Consider the following 13,402-nt stretch of genomic DNA (forward strand, 5'->3'; position numbering starts at 1 on the left):
TAAAAACAAACCAGAACGACACAAGAAGAGGGAGAGGATAAGAAGAAAAAAAGTGTGGGATCATAAAGCATCGCCGGGATAATTAAATGAAACATGATTAAACGGTCAAGAAAAACATAGGCTTATGGCGGGACTTGTGGCTTCATTATACGGCGCTGCAGCGCTCATTAAGGACAATTAACTGCGGACTGAGCTACGCGAGGGTGGACAATATTTTGCCAACACCTCGATTCGCAGGTCCCTCCACCACGCGCGCGCGCGCGCTATGGACGGCAAATCAAGCGTGCATTACCGACGGGCCAGCGGACGCGAGGCAATAGAGCGTGCTCTGTGTCTGGCCATCAACGACGCGCGCGCTACACGGGGCTCGCCAGCGTATCAAAACATGGCAAGTCGCTCGTAGGTGAACGAACGGAAAAGTCACCTTAAAGTTGTTCTTATTTCGTTGAAGGTAAGAAAACAATAATGCTTCTCTTTAGAAATTCCCATATTCTCAGTATCTGCACTGTAAACATTTAATAATCAAGGGCACCTAAGCGTTCATAATTATGTTTTAATGACTTCGCTGACCAACTATTTTCATACACATTCCCTCTAATACAACATGCATGTTTTCACAGGCAACTAGCTGATATCTGTAAAGCGTTATGAAATAATTTGTTGAAAATGACAGAGCTAAACGCATATTATCAGGAAAAGAAAGATATATAGATCATAGACCTATGATTGGATAGTTAAAGGGAGAGATAGAGATAGAAGGGAAGAGATAGAGAGAGAGAGAGAGAGAGAGAGAGAGGTTTTGTAATATTTACTCAGCATTAATATTGTTCTCCCTGAGGGCCCTGAGATTATTAAAAATCAAACGATATGCCAGGTATCCATTTACACCTGGGTGGAGAGAGGCAAGTGTGGATTAATGTCTTGCCAAAGGACGTTATTGTCGGGCTGAGATTTGAACCATCAACTTAAGAATAACCATCAACTCCGGTATTGAGAATCAAGTGAATGAACTTGACTACACCATGACACCTCCGAGCGTATATGCCCAGTAGTGTATCCAGAAATTAAATGGGGAGGGGGGTATTATCATAAGGGAAAGGGATGAAGAAGGAGTATGGAGAGGAGGGTGTACCTGTCCCTGTATTCTGCAAACCCCATTTTCAGGTTGCATTTTTGTATTTATGTTTTTGTTTTCTCCACGCGCCGCCTCCCCTCTCAAACAAAAAAGCAGAGGAAAACTAGGCCTATTAATATTTGTTCAAAAGAACAACAAAATATCAACATCATGATCATCAAAGTTATTACCATTATCATCATATTAATCATCATCACCACCACTACCACCACCACCACCATTATCATCCTCATCATCATCATCACCATCTTCATCATCATCATCATCACCGTCATCATCATCATCATCACATCAATATCTCACCGAAACACTTTTTTTTAAAGCACCAGTCTTACAATCGTTATCATGAACAACCGTATGCATATTAATAACAGGTCATCCCTAGCAAGCTTTTAATGAACTCTAGAAAAGTGCTGTAGAACACATTACTTGCCTCATTACTTTAATTTTGCCGAGAAAATTTGAAAATAAAAGGCTAAATGCTCATTATATTGAACATGATATACAACATATCAATCTTGAAAAAAGAGGGTGTTTCCTTACCTTCGCAAAACGAAATTAAAGACGGATTCTTTACGAAAATTGAGGCAATGTACTTTAAGAATAATGCTAATTGTTTGAAGGCTATATTGCAAATCAGCGAATTGTACGAATGTTATAATTTAATATCCGGTTTCGTAACAATGCACAAACTATGAACGATAGATTATGTCTACAGTCTCGTCAAATAATTACAAAATCTATGCCGTGATTTCATCCTTTTGTTTTCATAATGGAGACACCCGTATCAAACACAAATCATAAGACAAACCAATTATTGCTTGACTGGGCACAATAGATACACTGCCCGCCAAATAAACATTTATTCTAACTATCTGTAATGAATCCCCCATTGTTCGTAACGTTAGGCAAGTCTACGCCTTTGTGTATCGATTGGTATTTTAATTGCCTTTGTGTTCATTACGAACGTGATGTCATCCAAGGCATGGTGTAATTGACATTGTTATTGTTAGTCGCAAGAGGCCGTTCTCATATTCGCGGAGATCAAATAATAAGATATCATTCTAATTGTATCACTTTTGTAGTTGTTGGAGTAAGAAAATGTAACCAATCTATTGTCATGAAATAACTTCATGTCTCTACTAAAGAATATCATGTGGAATGAATTAAGAATTTTCATGTACTTTTCATTGCAATGTGATCGCTTTACATAGTTTCATATAAATAAAGGATACAATAACATCATTTGAAGTTAATTGGGAAATGAACATGAACGAAATCGATACACAACGAGACTATTGGACAATAAGATAACTCGTGTTTTTTGGTTGGATATCATAACGTTTGTTAATTTGTTCAAGAAAGAAGAAAGAAAATGCGACTTCATAAAAAAGAAATCGCTGGAGAAATTGAACCATGTGAGTCTGAACATATATATTTGTTAAAGTTTAAGCAAAATAGAGAGATAATTAAAAAGTAAGACAACAAAAAACAGTCAATGTGATATTGAAAATACGTTACAAGTATGAGAATGGAAGAAGGGAGGAAGAGAGAGAGAGAGAGAGAGAGAGGGGAGAGAGGGAGAGAGAGAGAGAGAAAGGGGGGGGGGGCGGAGTGAGAGAAAGAGAAAGATAAACACTGAGACAGTCTTATAATTAAAACAAAGATATACTACTATTATGATATTGATATATATAAATCAACAACAGCAACGATGATAATGATGATGATGGTGTTGCTGTTGATGATAACAATATTGCTACTTCTACTACTACTTCTACTACCACTTCTACTACTACTACAACAGTAATACTCATGATAATGATAATAGAGAGGGGAAGAAGAGGAGAAGAAGAAAGGAAGAAGATGGAGCGGGAGGAGATGAGGAAGAAGAAGAAGGAGAACAAAGAAAAGCGATAGCGATGTTATGATCGTATATAACATGTTTTATGATTACAAAATATCATTGTGATCATAAAATAACAACGATATGATATTAAATCATGTGAGGTAAATCTCCCACCATCTATTATCAAAATCTATTAGCGTACACATCATGACGAAATACGACCGCCAAAAACATGCAATCAACTACTTAAAATGCATTTTTGAACTTCCTTTGCAGATTTCAAAGACCCTTGCAGTTATATTGCTGTTGTACTATTTGGACATTAGCCTTATAATGGCGCTCATCATTCAATTCAGAAAATCGAAGACGGATAACTTGGCCATTACGTAGTCTCGTGCAAAGTCTTACGGGGATTAAGTTTGAAGCGTTACTTCGAGGACGCAATATAGGAGCATGTAATAGGCTGTGTTTGGTGTATATCTTATCTACTTGTGTACTTTAATTGAAAACCCAAGGGCAAGGACATCGTACAAAGATGTTTTTTGAAATTAATTGTGATAGTTATATCGTAATCATTCGTTAGTGCTATTCCTAAGGACCGCTAATCATTAAAGGGGAAGTCCACCCTGAAATTAAGTTAGTTTTAATAGGAGTAGAAAATGAGAGAAACAAGTCAGTGAAAGTTTGAGCAAATTCCGATTAAAAATAAGGAAGTTAGGATTTTTGAAGTTGTGATCAATCAAACACAAATTGGCAACTCTATGACGTATCATGCGAGCTCAACTTCCATTTGCTCAGTACTAAAAAAATCTAAAATTTTCATTTTCCCTCAAGAAAAATTTCAACCATACATGCACCCTAAATATAATAATTGCAAATATGTTTCTATACTCCCCCTGCAAGGAACAAATATATATTCCGTCATCAATAACGAAGAAAACATGATTTTATGGAATTTTATGCACAAAGCAAATGAAGGAGAGCTCGTATAATAAGTCACAGAGTTGCCAATTTGTATTTGATTGATCACAACTTCAATAATTCATAACTTTCTTATTTTCATTCAGAATTTGCTCAAACTTTCACTCACCTGATTTTCTTATTATTCTGCCTCTATCGAAACAAACTTATTTTTGGGGTGGACTTTCCCTTTAAGGTCCACTATTCATAATACGAGAAGAGGGTCGCTAGTCATAATACTTGAAGTATTATACGTATACGTATTATTCGTATTATGAATAGCGACCCTCATTCCGTATCATGAATAGCGGTCCTTATGAATAGCGACCCCCAATATATATTATAAATAGCGCCCCTTCATCATGTTTATGAATAGCGCCTCTGATTTCGTATTATGAATAGTGGTCGTTACAAATAAGTACGGTCCTTATGCCTTTATGAATAGTAAACCCCTTTCCGGTGGCTATAGCGGTCATCCACGTATAGGGAGTGACACGATATGAATATCGGTCTTTATGAATAGCGGTCCTTACGAAGAACGGGCCTAATATGACTATCAACAGCTATTGCTGTCATTGGACTATCAAGAGAAAAGCATGGCATATATCTTCTACTTTTCATTCTCCTCCTCCTTCCCACCCCCTCTTCATCTTCTCCTTCTTCCTCTCTTATGCCTTCATCTACCCCTTCCCCGTATTGTTCTTCCCTTCTTTCTATCTCTTCCTTCTTTTAAGTGATTAATGCTACTTCTGTGTCTCAAGCTAGTTTCACCGCATACTATGCTCATGTGGTCAGTCACGGAATGTGGATTACAAGGTACGGGGTTCACGTCCCTTTCCTATCACTAACGTCCTTTGGAAATCTATATACGACAATAATAATTATATTTGCTTATATAGCGCCTAACACTTACTTTATCAGAAGTCTCTAAGCGCTCTACAATAATGCAGCATAATTACCCTGGCTTTAGCAGTGCAGCTGTTACGCGCGCTGCGTTTCAAGGAATAAATTCCTACCAGGTACCCATTTACTTCACCTGGGTGGAGTGTGGCAAATGTAGATCAATGTCTTGCCAAAGGACATTAGTGCGGCGGCGGGACTCGTACCGCGGACCTTGTGATCAACAGTCCGGCGACGTATCCACTCGACCACAACACCTCTACTCTACAATCACCATCATCGTAATTCATTATCATCAAAGTCATGATAGGTGTGATGATTGTCATCTTCACGAATGTCATCACCGTCATCATCACTATCATGTTCATTATCATCGCATTCATCATCACCACCGCCATAATAATTATCAACACCACTATCATCGCTATCACCATCTACATCACTATCATCATCACCACCATCACCGTCACAATCATCATCATCACCAGCAACACCATCATCATCATCATCATCATCATCATCACTATCATCACTATAATCATATTCATCATCACCATCACACATATTCATCATCCCCATCACCCCAACCACTATCTGCATCACCATCATCATCATCATCATCGTAAAGATCTGGAAGATGATAGACAGATCCGAATATCGGGAGGGAGCGTGTGAATATAGTCAAATGAGAAGCCACCTCTTCGATTACTCTTTCTTCTAGTGTTTCTGATGCTACCACATATCCTCATACTCCAACAAAATTCCATCTACCATATCCGCTATTTTGTCTATTATCTCCATTTATAACGCTCCTACCATCAGATTTGCCTCTTTTTCCGAATCCAGTCGGGTCTGCTTCGTGAAGACTAACATCAAGAAGATAGGGCCTCGTTCACATATTGACTCAGGTGTAATATGTGTAGTGTGAACATGAGTGCAATACGGTTAGTATGATTATTCATGTTCAGAACGCTTAATTAAAGCGAGAGGGGAGGGAAGGGAAGGGGGAGGGGCAATCAAGAAATAAAGCGCTTGAGTCGAAGGATAGCAACGCATGACAGGAATGTCACGTACATCGCGGCAAACAAAAATGGCGTCGACTCCAAGGCAGTCGTCTTAAAGGCGAACTAAGTTAGGTCTTCTTTGACGTAGCCCACTGTGTCAAGCGGCATCTTGTCAACTACATGTACCTTATTCCGTACAAATAACTGTTATTCCGTAACACAATCGCAAAGATTTTCTAGAAAACCTATCATAGGCATGTTTTAAAATATAACTATATTTATTTTGCACACATTTCAATCCCAGAAGATGCCCAAGGCGCCTTCAAAGTACTATCATTACCCTGGCTTTTACCCCGCTGTCCTATAAGGCGCTGAAAGCATTCAATACCTAACTGTATATCTACACAGGCATTATATTCTGATTACGCAATACGTTACTGTAATATTGTCATATTAATAACAAAACATATTTGAATGTCTTTACGTTGCCTTCCAGTGTCCTTTCGACTGTCCCTTACAACTAATCGTATATTTCTGTCAATTTGATTGTAGGCTACTAGTGGGCGTAGGGTATTGCTTGAAAGAGATACAATCAATAATAAATGTTGCTGGGCAATTGCGTAATGTGGATGCCAGAATAACCCGATACTAAACAGATACATGTAACCCACCCTTGAGCTGTTTTTTTTAGGCGGGCTGCACTGAACAATTTGGTGGTGAAAAAATGGTGGTGGTGGTGGTGGTGGTGGTGGTGGTGATGGTCATGGCTAGCGGAGGAGAGGGAGGGGGGGGGGAGCACTTGTATAGGTTGTTAAAGAGCTTTTGGATAGCCTCATACCCTCGAATCTATACACCAACATGGCATATGTTGACATTGATAATGACAAAATGATCGGGCACAGGGGGAGGTAAAGAAGTGGCTCTTAGCCAAGGTGCCGGTAATGCGACAATGGTCAAGTCAAATGACCCCTCAAGCTGTTGATAGTGGACAAGAACCGCGTGTCTGACCAATGCAGTGACCACTGGGAAACGTGAGGGTGTCCTCCCAACCTACCGTCTGTCACCTAAGATCACGCAGCAATAAAAATCGTATAATCCCAAATGTCCACACTGATGTACATCGGACACACTTCACCAAAAAAACCTTGGTCGGAAAAAAAAGAACGATCGTCGTATCATGGCCTTATCAGCACTTTTGATGTATGTCTATACTAAACAAAAAAGCGGGAGAACCCAGGGCAAGTGACCACTCAACATGAAGTTGCGGTTAGCAGTGTAACATATGGGTGAAAGTAACAGTTTGTGGGGATTGTTGCTGGGCGGCAGACAATGCTTGGTAATGATGAAGTGGGGTTTAGCCCAAAGTAGACAGGTCTTTTGTTTTTGTGTTTCGTAGGGGGAGGAAAACAGAGTATTACGTTCCACCTGTTTTATTGGGTTTTTTGAAGAGTAGTTTAAAGTGTTGTGGGTTTTATGAATGTGTTTTGCCAGACACGATGGTTTCTATGCGGGCTTTAGAAGCCTCAAGCCTCTGCTTAGACGAAATCCCGCTTCAATACACGTCTATAGAATTAAGAGATAAAGTCGAGATTTTCGATGGAGAGAGAAAGCCCAAACAGGGACAGGAGAAGGAAAAGAGAGAACAGCTTTACTCGCGAAAAACGTGTTAAAGAGGTATGCGCGTTTGTTGTTTTTAGTCAGCGGGCAACTCGGGGACATACAGCGCATAAAGGCGTGGTGATGGGAGAACGGGGTGTTTTATTTTTATCCTGCTCGTTTTCCAATATTTTCACTTGTGTCTTATCCACTAAATTAGCTCGAAGCATAACGTTGGGAGATCAGCACTGCAGCTGATACGGACGCAAGTTAATCCCGGTAATACGTAGCAAGCTATGATGCTGACTAGTACTGCGTATACTACACACAGCCGCTTGTAAGAAAATATCGTATACATGGATTAACCACGGAGTCTGTCCCCCTTCACCAGCAGCTACCGTTGGCATGGTTGGATAATACACTTGCGATAAACCATTCGTCTTTTGTCTTGCGGCATGCCTGCAATAGAGCTCATACAAACTCTGTCTCATTTTCCGAAAAGCTGACTTAGCATCAACCTGCACTGATGAGCGTTGATGCAGGATAGAGAAACGAGAGACGATAAAATTGACAATAAAGTGCCTAATTTCTATTAAATATCAAATTTGTCCTTGACAGCAGGTACTGTATTCATGAAAACGTTTGGGATATAACATGAGATTAATCTTTCAATCGGTAATAAGTGTAATGGCACTTAAATCGTGATTGAACTGATGTCTTCTGTTGAAGCAAAGCGCCTTATCGATTTAGGTTTTTAAGGGGTAAAATGAAATACTTGCCCAACATGAGAAATCCGTGCCACAGCGCATCTATAATTGAAGGTTGTATTTTATTCATGAATTTTGGAGCACGCACGTCAATTCAAGTGCTTCGCATTGTTTCGGATTCGAACCGCCATTTGAACAGCATCGCGTGGATTCGCGTGTGAGGGGGGAATCGATAGATAGGAGACGTTCATAAGGACATTTGCCTCTTGTCCCTATTCCGTTGTTTCTTTTTGAGTTTTTCCAACCGCTGAAATTAATGAAGTGATTGTGAGAGCGGTGATAGACCTGTCGTATCTCGTGTTGGCAGGCAAGGAAAGAATTGAGGGCGACGTGGACACCCAGGATGCCCGAACACTCGAATCAATTTGGACTTCCTCTCTCTCGCTTCACACCGAGAAAGGGGACAGGGGTTGGTATAAGTAGATGGACCACGTGATGCATGAGGCAGAAGAGAAAGAAAATGAGATAGAGAGAGAGAGAGAGGGGAAAGACATACACAGAGAATCACGCAGAGAGGGGGAATCTTTGCAATTCAAATGGCAGACAAATTAATTCAAGACTTGTACACGGATGATGTTTTCTGGCTGGAGTGAGAGAAGGCGGAAAGGGGATGTACGCGGCCCGGAGACACACCGGTTCGGCGTATTGAGATTACAGGGGCAATTGACTATCAATGGATGCTAATAGCATTGGAGGAGGGGGCAAGAGGGAGATGCTTAATACTGCATGCGCGAAGGCAAAGGATGCACCCGTACGGGCTCAGAAGAGGGGCATCAATTCGAACACTGGATGATGACGGGGGAGGAGAAAGGATAAAAGAATGAAGCACCTACAATGAGAGTGTAATGCAAATGAAAAGCAAAAACAGGAAAGGGTAAAGCGTTGGAAGGATGCGAGGTGAGGGAGATAGATGGAGGGAGAGGAAGAGAGGATGAAGAGGGGGGGGGGGGTGGGTGAGGTTTGAAGGATTTGATGGAGCAGAAGGATGCCTTTTATCTCATTGTCAAATCATCCCCCGATTGTCAGAAGAGAAAATCCACCTGTTAGTCGAAACGTCTCTTAATGACAATGACCATTCGAGTCAAGTATTGTAGTGCGTCGCACAATGCCTCCGCGCACACTGTTACTTGAGAATAGCACATGAACATAGAACAGTGAAGAGAGGATGAGAGGGGAAAAAGTCCCTTTCGATGAAGCACATGCAATGAAGATTGAAAGCCGGTGTACGAGCCAGACGTGCTTAGAATGACAGATTCGGGAAAACAAAAATGCACAATAAAATCAAATCAATTTACTTTGGTCATCGAGAACGAAACGGCACTGTCCTGATGCGCATCGTCATAGGTCTATCACCGGGCAATATAGCACGATCAATTATCCTTTTTAACCGAAAACTATTCATAGAAATCAATTTTAAGGAAGAGAAAACACAGATTTTTAATTAAAGGTAGAGCTGGGATGTCTACAGATTCTAGAAATAAGTTAGAGAAAGCTGGATGTTCTAATCAGTAATGGCAGTGTCCATGCGTATTTTCACTATATCATTAAACTCGCGTTTCTATTGATTACGTCATCGCTTTTAAAACAAAGGAAAAGTAGACTGTAAGAGTTTAAAGGAACGCCTTAACTTGTACCGAATAATTTTGAACGGAAAAATAATGTTTAAGTCGGTGAGATATTGATATTTTTTCTGTGTTAAAACTTCATTCAAAATTGACTATGCTCAAAACAGCGGTTGCTAAATAAGGTGTTAGGAAACGTTATGTTTTAACATAACAAAAGATCATATGTAAAGACAATAGAGAGAACAAAAAGATATGTTTATAGGATGGTCGTAAATTAAAGGAAAACATGTCGCTAAATGCTTTAACCCAAAAAACAATTTTGAATTAATAAGTTATGTGATTTTTTTTCTCTTCAAACGAAAATGCGTTATGAATTTCTTGTTCGTTTAAAATATAACGGCATTGTTCGATATGCTCATATCCCGGAAACAAAAGAAATAAAACAATAGAAAAGGAGGGTTCCTAAGGGTGAATGTTCATTGCGATACTATTCGGACTATTTCTGAATGTTTTGACGTAGTAAAACTTTGCAAGAAAGTTTCAAACTTTTTTCAAGAAGTTCCTGCACCAAAAGCAGAATTTTTGCTATTTTGTTCTCGAATAGTTGTCACTTTTCCAAGGAACACGATACGAACTCACTTACGTAACAATGCGATGACGTCATCTAATTAGGAAATTCTTAATGAAACAATAAAAGAAGTGTTGCTAGAGATGTGTGATACTTGGAAAATAGTTTTAGAAACATTTTGGCGAAAATAAACTAAACTAAATCTTTTTCGTCCTCATTTGCCGAAATTTCGTCAACCGGGTGACGAGATTTCGGCATTTTCATGTCTTTGTAATTATGCGTCCAAAACAATAGGGGCTATTACGTAATAATTTGGTCACGTGTTCAAGTCATTTGCACCTATGTAGGTCAGCTTATAACTGCTAGTTCACGCCTGTATTATGATTTTATCGTCGGATTTACTCGAAGCATTTGTAATAAAAAGTTTTTCTGTTTGCCGAATTTCGTCATTTGGTTGACGAAATTCGGCAATTCATAACTTTCAACAAGAAAACAAAGAAATATAATATTATATTGTACTTATGATCCCTGCTTGGTAAATTAACCTTAAATGTACCCCTAGCAAAATAAATGAGACCTGTTGTAAGAGTTTTGAGATGTGTTCGACAGGTTATTTTGAGCGATTCAGAAAGATATTTGAATAAAAGTCTGCCACAAATCTGTTGTCGATATTTTCTTTGGAAGTTGGCATTGGGTCGCTCAAATGATGGGTGAATACCGTCCGTGGTTGACGGTGATTAGTGACAGGTTGATTGGGGTTAGGGGTAAGCAGACGCCATGATTGAAAAGGAGATGGGAGGCAAACGAAGTTACATTGGACTCGTGAATGTAAGCCACGATTTGGCATTGCGATTAGCAAACAAATCTCCGCAATCAACTCTCCCCATGCCATGAAGAAAAAAAAAATCATCGTCCTTCGACTGAACATGAGTGAATGATACGGCACCCAAAGCGGTGAGAAAGAGAAGCGCATACACCTGCCCGTGCACTCTCAATTGTCAACGATGAAGAAAAGACCCCCAATTCCTGCCAATCTATATTTGTACATATCACAAAGGAAAATCGTCTGGGTTCTGCCATTTAGAAGCAAATGTAATTAAAGCAATTTAATGGTTCTCTATTGATGTGTAGCGCTCAATTTGAGCCAATGGGAGACATGGCGTGAGCCGCTAGCACGTATGGCAAGAGAGCCTAACAAGTGCCGAGGAGGTTCTAAGCTCGTGCCCTCTTAGCATTGTCGCTCCTGCCAGTTATTATTTATACGTTTTAAAATGCCCCATTTCGCCATGCCAGCTGTTTTAAGTCATTTATTACGGAGAGACAATAGGCCAGGAGTTTGGGAGTACGCCCAAGCTTGGCCGAAGCAGCATGTTTGTCGATCACTACTCGGTGCCGATGTCGAAGGCAGCTGCATATGAGTAGGCATTGGACGAGGGAAGCTGCTGCCGCGCGAGGGAGAAAATAAAGACTCCCCCAATCGTAGTAATATGTCACTTTGTCTTTCGTTTTGAAAAGATGAAAAGCTTGGGCCACGTGCGAACCGAGGCAGCGCGGAGCAGTTGGCGTAATACAGCGCGTTGGGCCGAGAGTTTTGACATCAGACGAAGGAGAAGGCTTGCAAACACTCGGCTCTCTTCCCCAGTCGCTCAGGCTTTGGTTTTGCCATGCTCCCCCTTCCAAGCACGCCAGACGGCCTCATCTTGAACTCTCCACACGCTCCCACCTTCCAGCGATCATTTGCGACGAGTCTAAGAACCCGTACGCGACTCGAACGCAATTCGAGTTGAGGAAGCGCCCGGAGCTCTCCGCGTTCTTTTCGCGTTGTCAAGCCATCTATCCCCTTGACTAAAAGGGGCGTGTCACTCAGATACAGGCACTCTCCCCTCTCCCTTTTCTTAAAACAACCCCTATATCACATATACCAATAACCCCCACCAAAACCCACGCGTCTACAACGCGCAAATCCTATGCACGACTACGCGGCGAGTTTGGCCAAAACTTTTCCCTCGCTCGGCCTACGATTGGCTCAAAAGTTTGGGCTTTCGAAACTAGCGCCAATGGAGGCTCGCGCAGTCGCACCGAAGGCTGACGATGCCTCTCACAATAGCTAACATAGGTCCAAGGCTTTTGTTAGCCGTCGTGCCGCGGAACCCAACTACGACGAACGGGCTATAATAAAATTCTCCCTTCGCCTTTTCAACTTCTTGGAATTTTTTTTAACGACTCGCAAGAAGGGTCTTTTTATTCCTCTTGCTTTCACGCCCGACTGCAACGCATGGATTGATTGAAAATGATGTCGATGTATTCACTTTGCATGGTATTACTACATAAGCCAAAGGCCATCCAAGCTGAATTAATGTTCCTATTGCTTTTCACCCGGGGATAGACGCATAAATGACACATATGAAAGTGGATATATTTGATGTCTATCATTTTATTTCGTACTTTAATTGAAATCAGAAAGAAAGAAGACATTTTGGATGAATATCACAGCGCAGAACTTCGCCTCGTCTCATATTGATTAGCGCTGTAGAGCTATGACTACATGAACATCCGCTTGCTTGTGAATGGGAGAAGATAAGGCATGGATTCGCATGTCATCGCCTGGGGCAAAAATGTCATTTCCCCCTTTGTAATGAAACATAATCAATAACGTTTCATAAATATTTAGCTCGTACTTTTTTCTTTGAAATATATAGTTCTTTCCCCTCTCCAATTTCACCATATTTTGATCATTTTTATAGATTTATTATGGGTATTCACATTCTTGTAAAGTCCATATGAGCGTCTCTTTCCAATTTATCGTTCTAAATAAGTCATGAAGATGTTTAGTATGCAACAAATGGTTCCATGCTTAAATTAACCTCAAATCTTTCTCATAAATTTCTGGAACACACCAAAATGATCTTCTACTGAAAGTCGAACACCTTTTAAAGTGCACAACGCGCCTGTTTAACCCGAGCCGACTCTGTTAACCTCTTCATATTTATAATAAAAATGCATTATAACAACGCGCTTGTTGCGTTCTCGCCCTTTGCCACGGGTCAATTTTTTTTTA

This window comes from Strongylocentrotus purpuratus, unplaced genomic scaffold (genome assembly GCF_000002235.5).
Source record: "Strongylocentrotus purpuratus isolate Spur 01 unplaced genomic scaffold, Spur_5.0 spur5_scaffold_18, whole genome shotgun sequence".
NCBI classification, from domain to species: domain Eukaryota; kingdom Metazoa; phylum Echinodermata; class Echinoidea; order Camarodonta; family Strongylocentrotidae; genus Strongylocentrotus; species Strongylocentrotus purpuratus.